Genomic DNA, 15,890 nt, shown 5'->3' on the forward strand with positions numbered 1-15,890 from the left:
AGTTTTAAAACAAACGTCGGGCCTTAACCAACTGGGCCAAATTCAACTTTCAAAGTTAAAACTTAGTGTTTCGTGAGCCGCAGCCTTCCATTCCATTAGAGGACAACAGTGGGCGTGCTCCCCATTTCAAAAACCAAATTTTATTTTCTTTAAAAAAAGAAAAAAAACAAAAAAATTTTCTTTTTCTCCCATTCAAAAAAAAAAAAAAAAAAAAAAAAAGGCCCCAAAATTTTTATTTTTCTCCCATTCAAAAACCAAAATTTTCTTTTGCTCCCATTTTTAAACCAAATTTTCTTTTTCTTTTATATCCCATCAAAACCAAAATTTTCCCATAGAAAACCAAATTTTTAAAACCCATTAAAACCAAATAGTGGGCTTTGTGTCATTTCAAAATGGACCAACCTCATGCTCTCCATGAATACATGTATCCGTCAATAAAAATTCCATTATCATGTATTGTCTTACCTCAAACCAATAACCCTTTTAAAATAAATGCAAACATGATACAAATACTTCCTATATTTCGAGGGTTCGATTCTGAGAACCCCTATACTCATGTAAGAGAATTTGAACAAATTTGTCGGACTATGCAACCTGATCATATGTCCGAAGACTCTCTCAAATTGCGTTTGTTTACATTTTCTTTAAAGGAAAGGGCCAAAACATGGTTTTACGGTTTGAGACCACAATCAATCAACACTTGGGACCAACTCACAGATCTATTTTTCAAAAAATTCTTTCCACATCATAGGACCATCGCTATTCGTCAAAGTATAAATTGTTTTTTCCAATTGGATGAGGAAACTGTTTTTCACTATTTTGAACGTTTTAATGATTTGTTGAGTGAATGTCCGCACCATGGAATTGAGAAGTGGAGACTTGTCGTCATCCTCTATGAGGGACTAGACTTTAAATCTCGAACCATGGTTGAGTCTATGTGTAATGGTGAGTTTATTGATAAATCTGTGGATGATGCATGGAATTTTTTAGCCGAGATTGCAGAGAAAACCCATCAATGGGAATCCGTTAGGGAAACAGGAACAACACCACATGATATGAGTCATCCCCATGAATTAGAGTTTTATTCTTGTAATAGCTCCGACCTTAGGATTGAAAATTATCCTAGACTGCAAAATTCCTATCATGATGATGATGATGATTATGATGTTATGTTAGAAGAACATGTCTATACTGAAAATGTTATGGAACCTTTGGGTTCAAATACATTAGGCTTCTCTGCCCCGACCTTAATGCATGATATTTCTTCTAGTATTCCATGTGATGTTTCCCCTGATGTGCCGATACACGAGAATAAATCTGTTGATGATGTTGATAATTCTGATTGTGATCTTGCCAATGTGATTGATGATTGTGAGCATGATGTGACATGTGTAGATGATTTAGGAGATTTTGATTTAATTGATAATGATATGCCTATTCTCCTACATGAGTCACAATCTGTTGGCCTTCCACCCAACCTAGATTTGGTTTGTACCAACATTGTAAAACCAATTTTTCTGAAAATGCCTAACCTAGGTTTGGAACTGTGTGCTTCCCAAGTCCTCTTGGACTATTTTGCTTCAAAATATAACACTTTTAAAGAGCCACAGTTGGAAATTGCATGTTTGCCCATCCCGAAAACAGTCCATTATGAGTTAGACCTTTTGAATCCTGAACCCCTAAAATTGTTAGATTTTGTGCTTAAAAGTAAACCTGTTGAACAATTTAGGTTTAGAGGTAATTCATTCGGTTTTTCACTCTCACTCCCATTTAAGTCCAATTTTAGTGTTTTGAAACTTCCTTTGTCTCTACACTTTTTCTTTTGGGTTGATCCTCAACTCTTTAGATTGTTAGTGTATGGTGAATTTTTGTATATAATCCAGTAGATAAAAATTTTTAAAAACCCTTTTGTTCCTTTTGTATATATTTTGCTAATCCAATATGATCTCGGCTGAAATATGTTGGATTTTTGCCTTGAATAAACGGAGTTTTAATTCTGCTTTCGCCGAAATCGGGTATTCTCTCTCCTTTTACTCTACTCAGCATGTCCCTTTCCATATGTTGCATTTTAATTCTTTCCATATTTTGAAACATTGAGGACAATGTTTAGTTTAGGTTTGGGGGTATAGAGTAGATGCCACGATAATATGCTATAATTGAAAACAAAACTCCATCTTTTTGAAAAAATTGAAAACTTCCAAACAAATTGAAAAATCAAAATTCATAAAAAATTAAAAAATGAAAAATCATAAAAATGGAGCTCATTTACCTTGAAATGTTGACTCTTGTGCAAATATGTATAATTATTAGGAGTCTTAGTCTAGATATTTAGGCACCCTGATTCTAGCACAATTCACATAGTGATAAGAAATTTGCACGCGCACGATCTACCAATACATGTATGGCCTCGATCTTCAAGGTGTTGGATAGGAAGTTACGATTGCCAATCACTTTAGAATACTGAACGAAACTTGACTAGCTTGTTCTTTGGTTGGTTGGGATAGAAGATGGAGGTTACATTAAGAAAAACAACCATCGAATTTAACTGGGTGCATCAAAAAGGGCTACCTCTTGCAAAGTGTCATGTAATTTTTGTTTCCTTTTGTACATGTATCAAAAGTGTTTCCTGTTAAAAAAAAAAAAAAAAAAATCGATGTATATATTCAGAAAAAAATATCAGAAAAATACAAAAAAATCAAGTATTTCTCAATTCCATCATCTCTTGTTCCAAAAATAAAAAGAGAGTAGTCAATGTAAATAAGAGTCGTGTAAATAGTCATCTTTTGTTTTTTCATTGTAATAAGCAAGGAGGGTGTATGCCATTGATGTACAACGCGAGTAATTGTGAAATACCTCCAACTCATTCACAATTCTCGTAAAGTCCGGACAGCTAGCTAGATTTCGACCTCAGTTCTTAGCCTGAGAAACTATCTCTTGGTGATTAGTAGTCATAACTTCAGATCTTTCTTTACACATGTGTAGATACACTTTACACTCTTATCACATGTCCTTATTTGTTATCAGTGCTAGGATTGTGCCTTCGATAGCTAGATTGACATCTCCATTTTGCTGTGAGCTTAACTGTTTTGCACATGTCACGTTTGATGGAATATGAGCTTATATTTTGACCTAGGTTTTGTAGGCACACCTCTGGTAAACCTTCACGAGACTTCAACTCGTCCACTAGGGACACTTAGTGGTTTAAAAGGCTTAGTGCATACGCTAAATGCATTCGAGAGACCAGCGACAGTGGTATAGTTAGGATTTCCTTAGTTTTGTTTTACTTGAGGACAAGTAAAATTCAGGTTTGGGGGTATTTGATGAGTGCCAAATATTGTATATATTTATCCCTTTTTGTTGGCATTTTAACTCATCTTTTATGCATTAATTCTACATTTTATCCCATATTCTGTATTTTCATTGTTTTCAAGAATAAATATTTTTATTAATTAATTTTGCATTTTTAGGTAATAAATAAAGTTCGGATGAGTCGCGGAGCGAAATAGAGCAGAAAAGTAGTGAAAAGCCAGGAGAAATTACGCAAGGAAGCCGCGAAGAATGGTGCGCACAACCTCATTTTCTACACACAAAAGCGCCTCCTTTCTCAGCCATCAGATCAGTTCTCAGAAGCATCCGACGGTCGCTCCTTCATAGATCATCAAAATCTGATGTCTCTGCCGAGCACCACAGCGCTGAAATTCCAAGCCTTCAGATTAGATGGTAGTTGAATCCAACGGTCGCTCCCTTGCTGTGCATCAAAGTTTGATATCTCCACCTAAAACTACAACACCTAACTCCATCTGGCATCGTTGATTTTGTTGTATCATATAATCTGACGGTCGCTACAAGCTTCACTTCATCTCACCGTCCGATTGATCTTTCATCTCCCTATCCCACGGCTCAGCGTCGCAGATCATCAAACTCGATACACTCGCCTCACACCCTAGCGACCGAGCACCTACACCTCAAAAAAACGCACCCTTCTCTCCCAAACCATCGAGCCCTCTCCACCATCACCTCCCCTCTGCAGCTCTGCAGAAACTCCACCAGCTCCGCCGTACCACCATGTCCGCCACCACCACCAACTCTCCACTGTCACTACCAAATACCACATACACATCATTACTTCCCCTTTCACCAACTCTATGTCCTCCTAATCACTCAATTTCACGCCTCTCCCATGTCAGGAACCCTAGAGGTGAAATTGACAAATTAGGTGAAATAGAGTTGCAATTGGAGGCGTGGATAGCATCAGGAGAGTCAGAGGAAGAATGGGTCGACACACATGAGAGGAATTGTGCCATAAAATTAGGTAATTTGCAAAACCTAATTTCACTGATTTTGGGGGAAAATTGGGGAAAACCCTAATGATGTATTTGGGGGTATAAATAGACTGTGGGTGTGTTGTAGAAACTATGTTTGGACTAGCCTACATCCAGGACTCTCATGTCCTGTTAATTTTCAGTTTACAACTCAATTTCAATTTCATGTTCATTATGTTCTGTTAATGTTGTTTTCTTTTTCAATTAGCTGCTTTGTTTGATGTTCATTGTTCCATGTTTTAAATCATTGTTTGTTAGTGTTTCTGTTAAATGTTTATTGTTAGTTTCAGTTATGTTCATGTTAGTTGTGTTAGTCTCCTGTTAGTTCAGTTTCAAGTTCATGTTAGTCTCCTGTCAGTTCACTTATTGTTTTCAGCTCATTGTTGTTGTCATGTTAGTATCCTGTTAAATGTATCTTGTTATGTGCTTGTTTAATTTCATGTTTTGATTCCCATTTCATTCCTGTTGATGTTTGTTACATGTTCACTGTTGTGTTTAATGTGCTGTTACATTTGAAGGAATGCTAGGCTAGATACATCTGTGAAGCTTTGAACTAATTGTGCAATGGAAGAAATCAGTGCTTATAGCAAGCTGATTTTCTTGCCATTCCTTGTGTATGCTTGTATGCAATGTGCTGATTGAGCATTGGGAGAAACTAGTGCTCATAGCAAGCTAGTTTTCTTCCCATTCTATTTGTTTGCCTGTATTCTGCCTAGCCTTGCTTCATTTCAGTTTCACCATCATCCTTGCCCTTGGCTTAGGCCTTGGTTCATCTTGTGTTGTTTTCTGTTGCTTTTGCTTTGTTTTGCTTTTGTTCACTGTTTTGCTGCTATTTTTTTTGTTGTCACTTGCCTTGCAGTTGTCTGCAGCTGCTGCTGCTGCAACTCTGTTGCTGCTGCTGTTGTGCACTGCCTTTTTCTGCTACCTTGCTGTGCAGCTCTTGCCCCTGCTGCTTGTGCTGCTGCCTTCCTTTTCCTGCCAGGGCTGCTCCCAAGCTGCTGCTGCTGTTGTTGTTGCCAGGCTGCTGCTGCTGCCATTACTTCTCCTGCCAAGCCAAGTCCAGCTCCTGCAGCCAACTGAGTCCACAATCCAACTGAGCCCAAAGCTCAGCTCATTCCAAAAAGCTAAGGCCCAGTCCACAGTTACCAAGCCCAGGTTTGAACCAAAAGTTGAAGCCCAGTTCATTAAAAAATCAAAGCCCAATTCAACCAACCTTTGGGCTTAATCCATAAGCCTAAACTCAAAAGCCCAAGACCAAACTAACTGAGTCCAAGATTCAGTTCATTTCACAGGCCCAAGACCTAAAGTATTTTATTGTTAAAAACAAACCCATTAAGCCCAAAATCACTCAAAGGGTAGTCAAAGCCCAATAGCAATTTAGGAACCCAATTAGCTAAAACAATTCCAAAACACACCCGATCTCTGTGGATCGACCCGTACTTGCACGAGCTACAACCGACGACCGTGCACTTGCGGTATTACTGTAGGCCCCCGTTTTTATCATTGCTTCATTTTATATACACCTTTCTAGGCCTGCCAAGTTTTTGGCGCCGCTGCCGGGGACTACCAGTATGCATACTTGACGACGATATTCGGTAAACTTGTTTTAGCCGTAACGTCTTCGTCCGAACTCGGAATGACCTCATTCTTTCTGCAGTGTCTTCCTCTTTTCTATTCAAAATGGAGGTGATAATTATTGAATTTGGGTGAGTAAAGATTGGTATTTGTCCAGTCTCTTGTTTTTGAGTGTTTTTATCCGTTTCGTTGTACTTGTTCCACTTCTCTTGAACTTGGGAACTTGGATTCATGAAGTAGTACTATTCTAAGATCATTTTTAGCTTTTAAAAGAATGTTGTTGGTGAACCGCAAAGAAGGAAGTTCAAGAATGGGAAGTATACGCATTACTATGGGATTCTTGAATGTTCACAATCATTTCATGTGAACTATGGTGCATGGTCGTTAATGAATTTGTATGTTCTTATTTGAAAATCTTTTTATACTCCTTTGGTAGATTTTCTTGGTATAAATCCAGGCGAAAAAGATTGATTCTACTCTCTAAGGACAAATCATCTTATATGTGCATTACGAGTTTGTCTTGATGCCTAGGAAACTTCTTGTGAGAATTTATTCTTACTTTTGAGAAGTATTACTAGAGTTTGGAATACCAATCATTGTGATTACACATAGATATGTCCATTATTTTCATCTTCATGTTTATAGGTTTATTGGTATTAAATTCTAAAAATATTTGGAGGATGATGTTTTGCGGTATTAATCTTTATGATTTGATATATTGCAATTTTATATGGGATATTGGTGTTTACGTCCGTGAACTATGTTTGTCCCATACTTTGCCAAAAGTAAAGTCGTTCGTGTTCGGTATTCACGTACTGGTAAAAGAATGAATGGACTTTTGGCAAATACAAAAGTTAATCCTATATTGTCAATAGGTTAAAGTCTTTTTTTTTCAAGGATTATGTCTATTATTGTCGTTATGCAAATAGTGATTGAAGATAGAATGAATCCTTGTGTATTCCGCAGTATTGATCATACCTTATCCATATTTTATGTATTTTACTGTGAGGCTCCGTAAGGTATCTTATGTTGAGCATTATACAACCAAATTGATTTTTTTAGCTTAGTTGTTGTTTTGTGAGATATGTTATGTCGAGCATATTGAACTAAATTAATCATCTTGTTTGGTTATTTAGTTATTGCTCCGTAAGTATTCTTATGTCGAGCAAAACAAATGACAATTAAATTGATTACTTTTGTAATTAGTTTGGTTGTGTATTACAATTAGATTAATTATGTGTTCTCTTGTAATTAATCTAGTTGAGTATTTTCGTGTCTCTATAAGTTCTCTTATGTTGAGCACAATCAATTGAATTGATCACTTTTTGCGTTTAATTTGGTTGCGTATTCCGATTAAATTAATCATGTGTTTACTTGTGATTAGTTTGATTGAGTTTTTGGATATAAAAAATCATTCTCATGGTTTTTGGTGTCCAATAAAAATCCTTCTTTTCTTTTGAAATTAAGGTCGCTCGTTGTTGTTCTTTCGGGAATGACATCAAATGGGGGAGAGTTCTTTTGAACTTGTGCTTAATGGTCATATCTTAAGGGGTGTGCGGCTGTGGAATTTTAAAGGGGTTATCTTGTATCTTTAAACTCCTTGATGAATGCATTTAGCTTCGGCTTTATGATTGCATCAAAATTAGTTGGTATGTATTTTTTTATTTTAGTCATAAAATGTCTCTTTCGGAAATTTCATTATGATACCGTTCTTGTACCTTTGCCAATTTTATTGACAAAAAGGGGGAGAATTAATATGTAGTTCACACTACAAATACATATGGTTTTCGGATCATTGTGTAAGGGGGAGTGGTTTCCATGTGAGATGGAGTATTGACTAAGGGGGAGTAATACATATCACCATAGTATTATTGTTGAAGTTGTGATATAATTGGAATTTGACGCTGTTTAATAATACTATGACATTGTATAACAATGATCGAGACCGATGCTTTCTCATTGTTATAGCTACGGATCTTCAACAGCGGTGATGCTAAACTTACAACCTTTGGGATCATTGGAGTACTTGGAAGTGACGAAGATTTCAAGGAGTTGAAGATTATACATGTGGAATATGAGCTACTAAAGTTTCTTTATCTTTTTGTATTCCATATGTATTGATAATTTTGTCACTAAAATTGAAAAAGGGGGAGATTGTTAGAGCATTGGTTGGTGGAACTCACATGCGTTGCTATCTCAAGCATGTTTGTCAATGTTAGTGATCAAAACTATAAGTCTTGATTTCTAATCTATTATAGCTAAGTCTCGGACTAGGATAGAAAGTGCAGTTGAGTTCAAGGACTTCATGGAGATTCATCATACAAGAAGAAGAACTACTCAAGGAACCAGTGAAATTTCTCGACAAAAAGGTATGTGAAGACTTGAACTTATCTGTCACTCAAAATTTTATCTACTCTATCTCATACTCTTTGAGACAAGAAGTTGTATGCTATATATATAGACTAAGATTATATATATTTGGTATTTCGAGCTGAGTATACCTCGCCTATATATATATCGAAATATGTGTTGGTAAGCTTTTCGCTTCGATCAAGTTTATCTTTACCTAGTGACGAAAGTCATGATATGTTTCAATCACTTTGAAAATTGCTTTGACGAGAAATGATGTAACAACTACATAACGTCCTCCTAGAATGTTTCAATGATTGAAATGATAGTTTAGATTACATAACCAATGGTGGACATAAGCATTGTTATGGAAACACATTTATGTATAAGTCTTATTCCTTGAACCAAAGTTTGCGAACTTTGTTGATCAAGAGAACCGGAAGAATAGTGTGAGCCAAGTCCGCGAACTCAATCCGCGCACTGCCGAAGTTCTCAATCCCGAGAATTTCTGCTGAAGTTAACAAACTACTTGCGAATCTAAGTCCGCGAACTCAATCCGCGAACCCAGTATGCGAACCGGCGAAGTTCTCAAACCCGAGAATTTCTGCTGGAGTTTGTAAACTCTGCCCGGTAACTTAAGTATGCAAACCTAGTCTGCGAACTTGAGAAGGTTATATATATGAAGATGATTTCTGAACTTAAACTTAAAAACACTAAGGAATACAGTTTGAAAACCGTGGATATAAAAGTTCATGAACCGATTCAAGTGAATCAAATCATCTTTGCTTCAATTGTGTCTTGTGTAGTACATGAGATTTCCTTGCAATTGAATAACTCCCTAACTAGTTCATTTGAAGTCATTTGAACTAGTTATAGTGAAGAAGAACATGGTTGATATGAAATTCTCATATGGATAACCTTTTAGTTAACTATTCTTGAGCCAACAAGTGCATATGTTTGGGAACGGTTAACAAACCTAGAAGATTGCATTGTCAAGTATGTGTAACAAGCTAAGTTTTCGATCTAACGGTTGGTAAATATTATCTTGAATCTAAATCATGTTTTCATCTAACGGTGAATATTGAATGCTTTGTTATTAAGCTAATATTGATTGCAAACCCTGATTTGAAAGACTATATAAAGGAGACATCTAGTATTGTGCAAAACTAATCCCCACACCTTACGTGTGATACTAGTTTGCGTGCTAGAGTCGATTCTCCTTTAACCTTTGGTTTTCTTCTTCTAAAACCAGGTTAACGACTTAAAGACTTCATTGGGATTGTGAAGCCAGACCGATACTACTTTTATCGTAGTTGTGTGATCTGGTCTTGCATCTTCTATCGTACGAGTACAATCAGATTGATTGGCTTGAGATTGATATCTCCGATAGGCAAGATATAAAAAGTAATCACAAACATCTTCGTCTCATTGTTTGTGATTCCGCAACATCTTGTTTTGCTACCATACGATTAAGATTGTTGTGAGGTGATTGATAACTCCAGGTTGTTCTTCGGGAATATAAGACCGGATTATCAATTGGTTCCTTTTCACCTTGATTATTATCAAAAGACGGAACAAAACCTTTAGGATTTATCCGTGGGAGACATATTGATCCTTTGATAGACTTGTTTGTGGGAGACAAACTTTTTTATTGTCAAAGCTTGCGATTTTGGGTCGTAGCAACTCTTAGTTGTGGGTGAGATCAGCTAAGGGAATCAAGTGCGCATTTGCTATGATTAGAGGCGTAGGAGCATAACTGTACATTGGATCAGTGGAGAATGATTGGGGTTCAACTACAGTCCAGTCTGAAGTTAGCTTGGAGTAGGATAGAGTTTGTAGCGGCTTAAACAGTGTGTGTTCAATCTGGACTAGGTCCCGGGATTTTTCTGCATTTGTGGTTTCCTCGTTAACAAAATTCTAGTTTATGTGTTATTTCTATTTCCGCATTATATCGTTTCTCTTTATAATTGAAATAATACAGGTTGTGCGTTTTAGAATATCCAACCTTTGGTTGTTGATTCAAATTGATTGATCCTTGGATATTGGTCTTTGGTACCATCCAAGTTATTCCTTGTGTTTGATTAAAGACTCGCTGATTTCTATTAGCTCGAGTAAATCAAAACAAGAGAGAGATATTAACTCATTGAGATACTTTTACCTAGATTGAGTCTGACTGTCTAGTTGATTCTCTAAAAAGTAATTCGGAGTTAGTCCATACAGATTGCTAAGCGAAATATTGGGTGGTGTTGTTAGACCCCCGCTTTTTCACATTGTTTTAACTTAGGTCATTGGAAGGAGGATTAGAGACAATGGAAATTTGTACAGTTCCCCGTATTCATCATTTCCACAGATTTTTCCTGCTTGTACTTATATATCATATTATTTCTTTATTAGTTTTTGACTCAATCTTTATAAGCATACTGGTTATCTGATTGGAAGAATTTGTGATGCTTTGTTCGCAGGTTGATTGAATGATGATGTATGTTATGAGATCAGAAATTAAGGTTGGAGAACAAAGCAGCAGCCATTAGGTCCCTTGGCAGCTGCAAGATTTTTAAGTTTATGTGGTATCTCCTTATAGTGATTTAAGTTAGAATAACTTAGGAATTTCGTAACTTTCCATGAACTGAACTTAGGAACTAAATATGTTTCTAATGTGTACATTAGTTTGTTGTGATACTTGGAATACATTTGTATCAAATACTCATACGTTTTGTTAACATCAATTGAAGAATTCATTTTTCATAATAGTATACAGTTTTGTATGTTGAATGAATGAATGTCATAGTTTGTATATCTGTGGAAATGATGAATATGGGAAACTGGGTAACTGCAGGGGGAAATGTGGGGCGAAATTGATTTTGACCAGGTCAATGAATGAAGACTTGACCTTTTTTTTTATGTTGCAAAATATTAGCAACGTCTTTAATCTGTTGCTAAATTAGAACCAGAACCAATAACATTTAGTTCCGGGTACGGGTATTCCTATAATTAGAAACAGCTTAGCAACGACAAATCTCGGTTGCGAATAAACAATGTCGCAACGGCACGGGACGTTGCGAATTTCCGTTGCTGACCGAGAGTCGCAACGGAGCTTGTGCCGTTGCGAAAAAATGCAACACCGTGTTTTGCAACAGAGATCTGACGTTGCGACCCTAGTCAGCAACGGTCAGAGGCCGTTGCTAATCCCTAAAAATGGTGTAGTGAATGGAGATTAGCATCTAAAGCACAATCAATAAAGCTAGTAGTGTTATCCGTATCAACAAGAATATATATAAAATGCCTCTTAAGAAATCCAGGAATGCATATAGTATCTCCACTAGTATTACCCGTAATACCATGGAGTGAAATCTAAATATCAGACTCCAATGGTGTTTCGACAGCTTCCTAAAACACCTCTTCATCAGTCTCAGTGTCTTGAGTATCAGAATGTTCATCTTGGACCATAAATAGTTGCGGTCTCCCTTTGAAAAGGTGCCCAAACTTATACACTTCATCACAATTGTAACACAAACCTTTGTTTCTTCTCAAACTCATTTGCTCTGGGGTTACCCTTCTTAAGATTGGTGATGAGGAAGAAGGTCTGGTGTTTGTAGGAGAGGAAGACTTTGGGGTGGTGGGTGTTGATTTAGAGAAATTGGTATTAGTAATAATGGGTTTGGGAGGAAAGTTAGGTGAAGAGAAGGGTCGAGATGCAGAAAATGAAGTAGAAGAGGGTTTACTGAATTTAAGAAGTGTATGATATTTTTGCTTCTCCATTATGGCTAAGGAGAAAGCCTGACTCAAGGATTGAGGGTTGAACATACAGACTGAGTTGCGAATTTCCTCCTTAAGGCCACTGATAAAACTTAATATGAAAGAACGTTCATCCAAAGACGGATTATGAGCAAGCATTAAAGCTGTAAGAGCTTCAAATTGGTCAAAATATTCCTCAACAGAATTCGATTGGATCAATTTATTAAAAGACCCAACAAAATTTTCATCAACCGAATTTTCAAATCGAAAAAAAATAACGTGAGCAAAATCATACCAGAGAATGCGATGACGACCCACTTGGAAATTCAAGAACCACTTATCAGCTTTACCGTCAAGATGGATGGATGCAATGTCCACTTTCCGTTGTTCTTCAATGTTGTGTAGAAAAAAATAAGGATCGTATTTTTGAATCCAACCCCGCGGAGTTTCGCCATCAAATCTAGGAAAATCAAGCTTCGGTGCTCATTTTAAGTGTTGGGAAGAAATGTAAGGATGGAAGGTACCAAATATTGGACTATTCTGGTGAGAAGAGTCATCGCCATGGTTGGTTGGATCTTGAACACCAGATCCGGATGGTTGAGGAGTTGATCTGAGTAATGCTGCAATCTGCGCAGTAAGTGTTTTGACAGATTCAGCCGTCTCCTTGCAGGTCTCTGTTGTGTCTTTAGATTCAGTAGATAAGACATTGATTTTTTCCTCGATGGTTATACGATCTCGTTGAATGATTTCAAAAAGATCTTTTATTGATTTTGGATCGGAAGCTCCCATGGTGAAATTTTTAGGATGGCTCTGATGCCAAATGTATTGTACTCAGTACAAATTGGACACCAATTACCAGAAATCGTAACTCTGGTTCCTAATGAACTCAGCCTCTTCCACTTTAGCTAACAGTAATCTTTCATTAAGGAAGAAGATAAGGTTCTTACAGCTTTAAATAGCAATCATTCACGTAACTCTAACGGTCAAATAACGTACACCTGTCACTATCTGATCGGGTACACACTAACCAATCACTATTATAGTTATTACAACACACAAAAGAATAATAAGGGAAGACAGGGTTCCTTAAGAGAGTTAAGGCGCATAAGAGACTATGACAGCTATCTTTGAAAAACCATTGTCATTCCATAGATGTAGTGGAACATCTCTTAAGATCACACTATAAAATGACAGAAAGGTGAAATAAGAAAAATTCAGCACAAGGTTTAAGGATATTAAGATTACCATCTCTTAAAGATTACCATTACACGCTAGTTTCACGAAACATTGAAAGGAAAACATAGGGCAGTACTTGATGTGTTTTCAAAGTTGTTCTAGTAATAAGATTCGTTCAAGACTTGTGAAAGCAGATTTTAGACTTAATTTTAAATAAAAATATAGGAAACTTAAAATAAAAGTAATATGAAAAATATGGAGAAAACTGGGGCTATGGATTCCACTAATTACCAATATCAAAGTGATTTATATTCTCTAATTATAATTATGCATATCCTTCATTCAAATTGATTCTAAATATTGCAAAAGTTGATTTTTTTAGAAATAACAATTGTAAATCGAAAGTATGGGACATCAAAACCCTAGGCTAGCATGCTCCATCAATTGAAATAACAATTGTTTAACAAAAACCATTTTTTTCTATTTATTTATCAAGGCAAATAATTGATGAGTGCCAAATATTGTATATATTTATCCCTTTTTGTTGGCATTTTAACTCATCTTTTGTGCATTAATTCTACATTTTATCCCATATTCTGTATTTTCATTGTTTTCAAGAATAAATATTTTTATTAATTAATTTTGCATTTTTAGGTAATAAATAAAGTTCGGATGAGTCGCGGAGCGAAAAGAGCAGAAAAGTAGTGAAAAGCCGGAAGAAATTACGCAAGGAAGCCGCGAAGAATGGTGCGCACAACCTCATTTTCTACACACAAAAGCGCCTCCGTTCTCAGCCATCAGATCATTTCTCAGAAGCATCCGACGGTCGCTCCCTCATAGAGCATCGAAATCTGATGTCTCTGCCGAGCACCACAGAGCTGAAATTCCAAGCCTTCAGATTAGATGGTAGTTGAATCCAACGGTCGCTCCCTTTCTGTGCATCAAAGTTTGATATCTCCGCCTAACACTACAGTACCTAACTCCATCAAGTACCGTTTATTTTGTTGTATCATATAATCCAACGGTCGCTCATCGCTTACCTCCGATTCACCGTCCGATCTACCTACCATCTCCGAATCTCGCAGCTCAGAGTCACAGAACATCAAGACTCGATGCATTCGCCTTACACCCTAGTACCCGAGCCCATCCACCTAACCCAAACACACCCCCTACCCCAAACACAGTCGAGCCATACCCTCTCCACCATCTTCTCCACAGAACCACCGTACACCACCACCTTCTCCACCTGCTCTGACTCCATCACCAACTCCTCTACCACCACCACACCTCCACCATCACCACCCCTACCTTCCTACAACTATTACCCATCTTTATAGCCCCCTAATTCGTCAATTTCTCTCCTGCCGAAACCCTAGGTGAATGGTTGACGAATTAGTGAAGCTAGAAAGAGAAATTGAAGGCATGGGAAGGAGCAGAGAAGGGAGAAGAAGCATGGGTTGAAGACGGACTCGTCTTATCACGTTTGGTAAGCTCGAAAATCAAAACCCTAGTCTACTGTCAATTTGGGGATTTTTTGTGTAGAACCCTAATTGTGCTTGTAACTATAAATTGGGACTGTGGGTGTGATGTAAAGACTCATGTTGGGATTAGCCCACATCCAGGACTCTCATGTCCTGTTAACTGTTAACTTTAGTTCAATTTTCAATTTTCAGTCACTGCTTAATTTCAGTTCACAGTTGTGTTGTTCTTGTTCATTGTTCCATGTTTTAAATCTTTGTTTGTTAATTTTCCTGTTAATGTGTTATGCTTATGTTCATATTCCTGTTATGCTTATTCCCAAGTTCTGTTAATGTGTTAGCCTGTATCATTTCTTGTTTTCAATTCCTGTTAGTGTTGTTTACTGTTAAATGTTCACTGTCAGTTAAATGTTCCTGTTGTGTTTAATGTATTGTTACATTTGAAGGAATGCTAGGCTAGGTATCTGTGAAGCAATGTGCTGATTGTGCAATGGCAAGAAATCAGTGCTCATAGCAAGCTGATGTTCTTGCCATTCTCCTTGTATGCTTAGGTTGTAGTGTTGATTGTGCATTGGGAGAAGCTAGTGCTTATAGCAAGCTAGTCTTCAACCCATTCTATAGGAATGCCTGTATTCTTGCCTTAGTATTGCTTCTTGTCAGTTTCTTTATCACCCCTGCCCTTGGCCTTAGGCCTTGGTCCATTCTTGTTTTGTTCTTTGCTTTTGCTGTTGCCCTGTTGTATCTTTCATTTTATTTTCTGTTGCTTTTGCATTGTTTTGTCCACTGTAATTTTCATTTGCTTCTGTTCACTTTTATTTTGCTGTTGCTTTGTTCCTTGCTTGTACATTCTATTTGCTGTCCCCTGCTGTGTGCTCTCTTGTGCTGCTGTGCAGCTCTTTCTTTGCACTGCTTGTGCAGCTGCCCTGCCACGCTGCTGCCACTCTTGCTCCTGCTGCTTGTGCTGCTACTTCTTTTCTTGTTGTGCACTTGCCTTGCTGTGCACTTTCATCTGCTGCACTGCTGCTGCACTGCTTGTGCAGTTGCTACTGCTGCTACCACTTCCACTGCTGTCAAGCTGCTGCTGCTCTTGTTGCTGCCTTGTCTGTTGCTGTCAGGCTGCTGCTACCCTGCCACTCCTTCTCCTGCAGCCAACTGAACCCAAGTTCCAATCCAACTGAGCCCAATTCAAATCAGTAAAGCCCAAAGGCCCAGACTCTTTACTAAAACAAAAGCCCAAGATCTAGACAACTGAGTC

The sequence above is a fragment of the Papaver somniferum genome, unplaced genomic scaffold, assembly GCF_003573695.1.
Source record: "Papaver somniferum cultivar HN1 unplaced genomic scaffold, ASM357369v1 unplaced-scaffold_158, whole genome shotgun sequence".
NCBI classification, from domain to species: domain Eukaryota; kingdom Viridiplantae; phylum Streptophyta; class Magnoliopsida; order Ranunculales; family Papaveraceae; genus Papaver; species Papaver somniferum.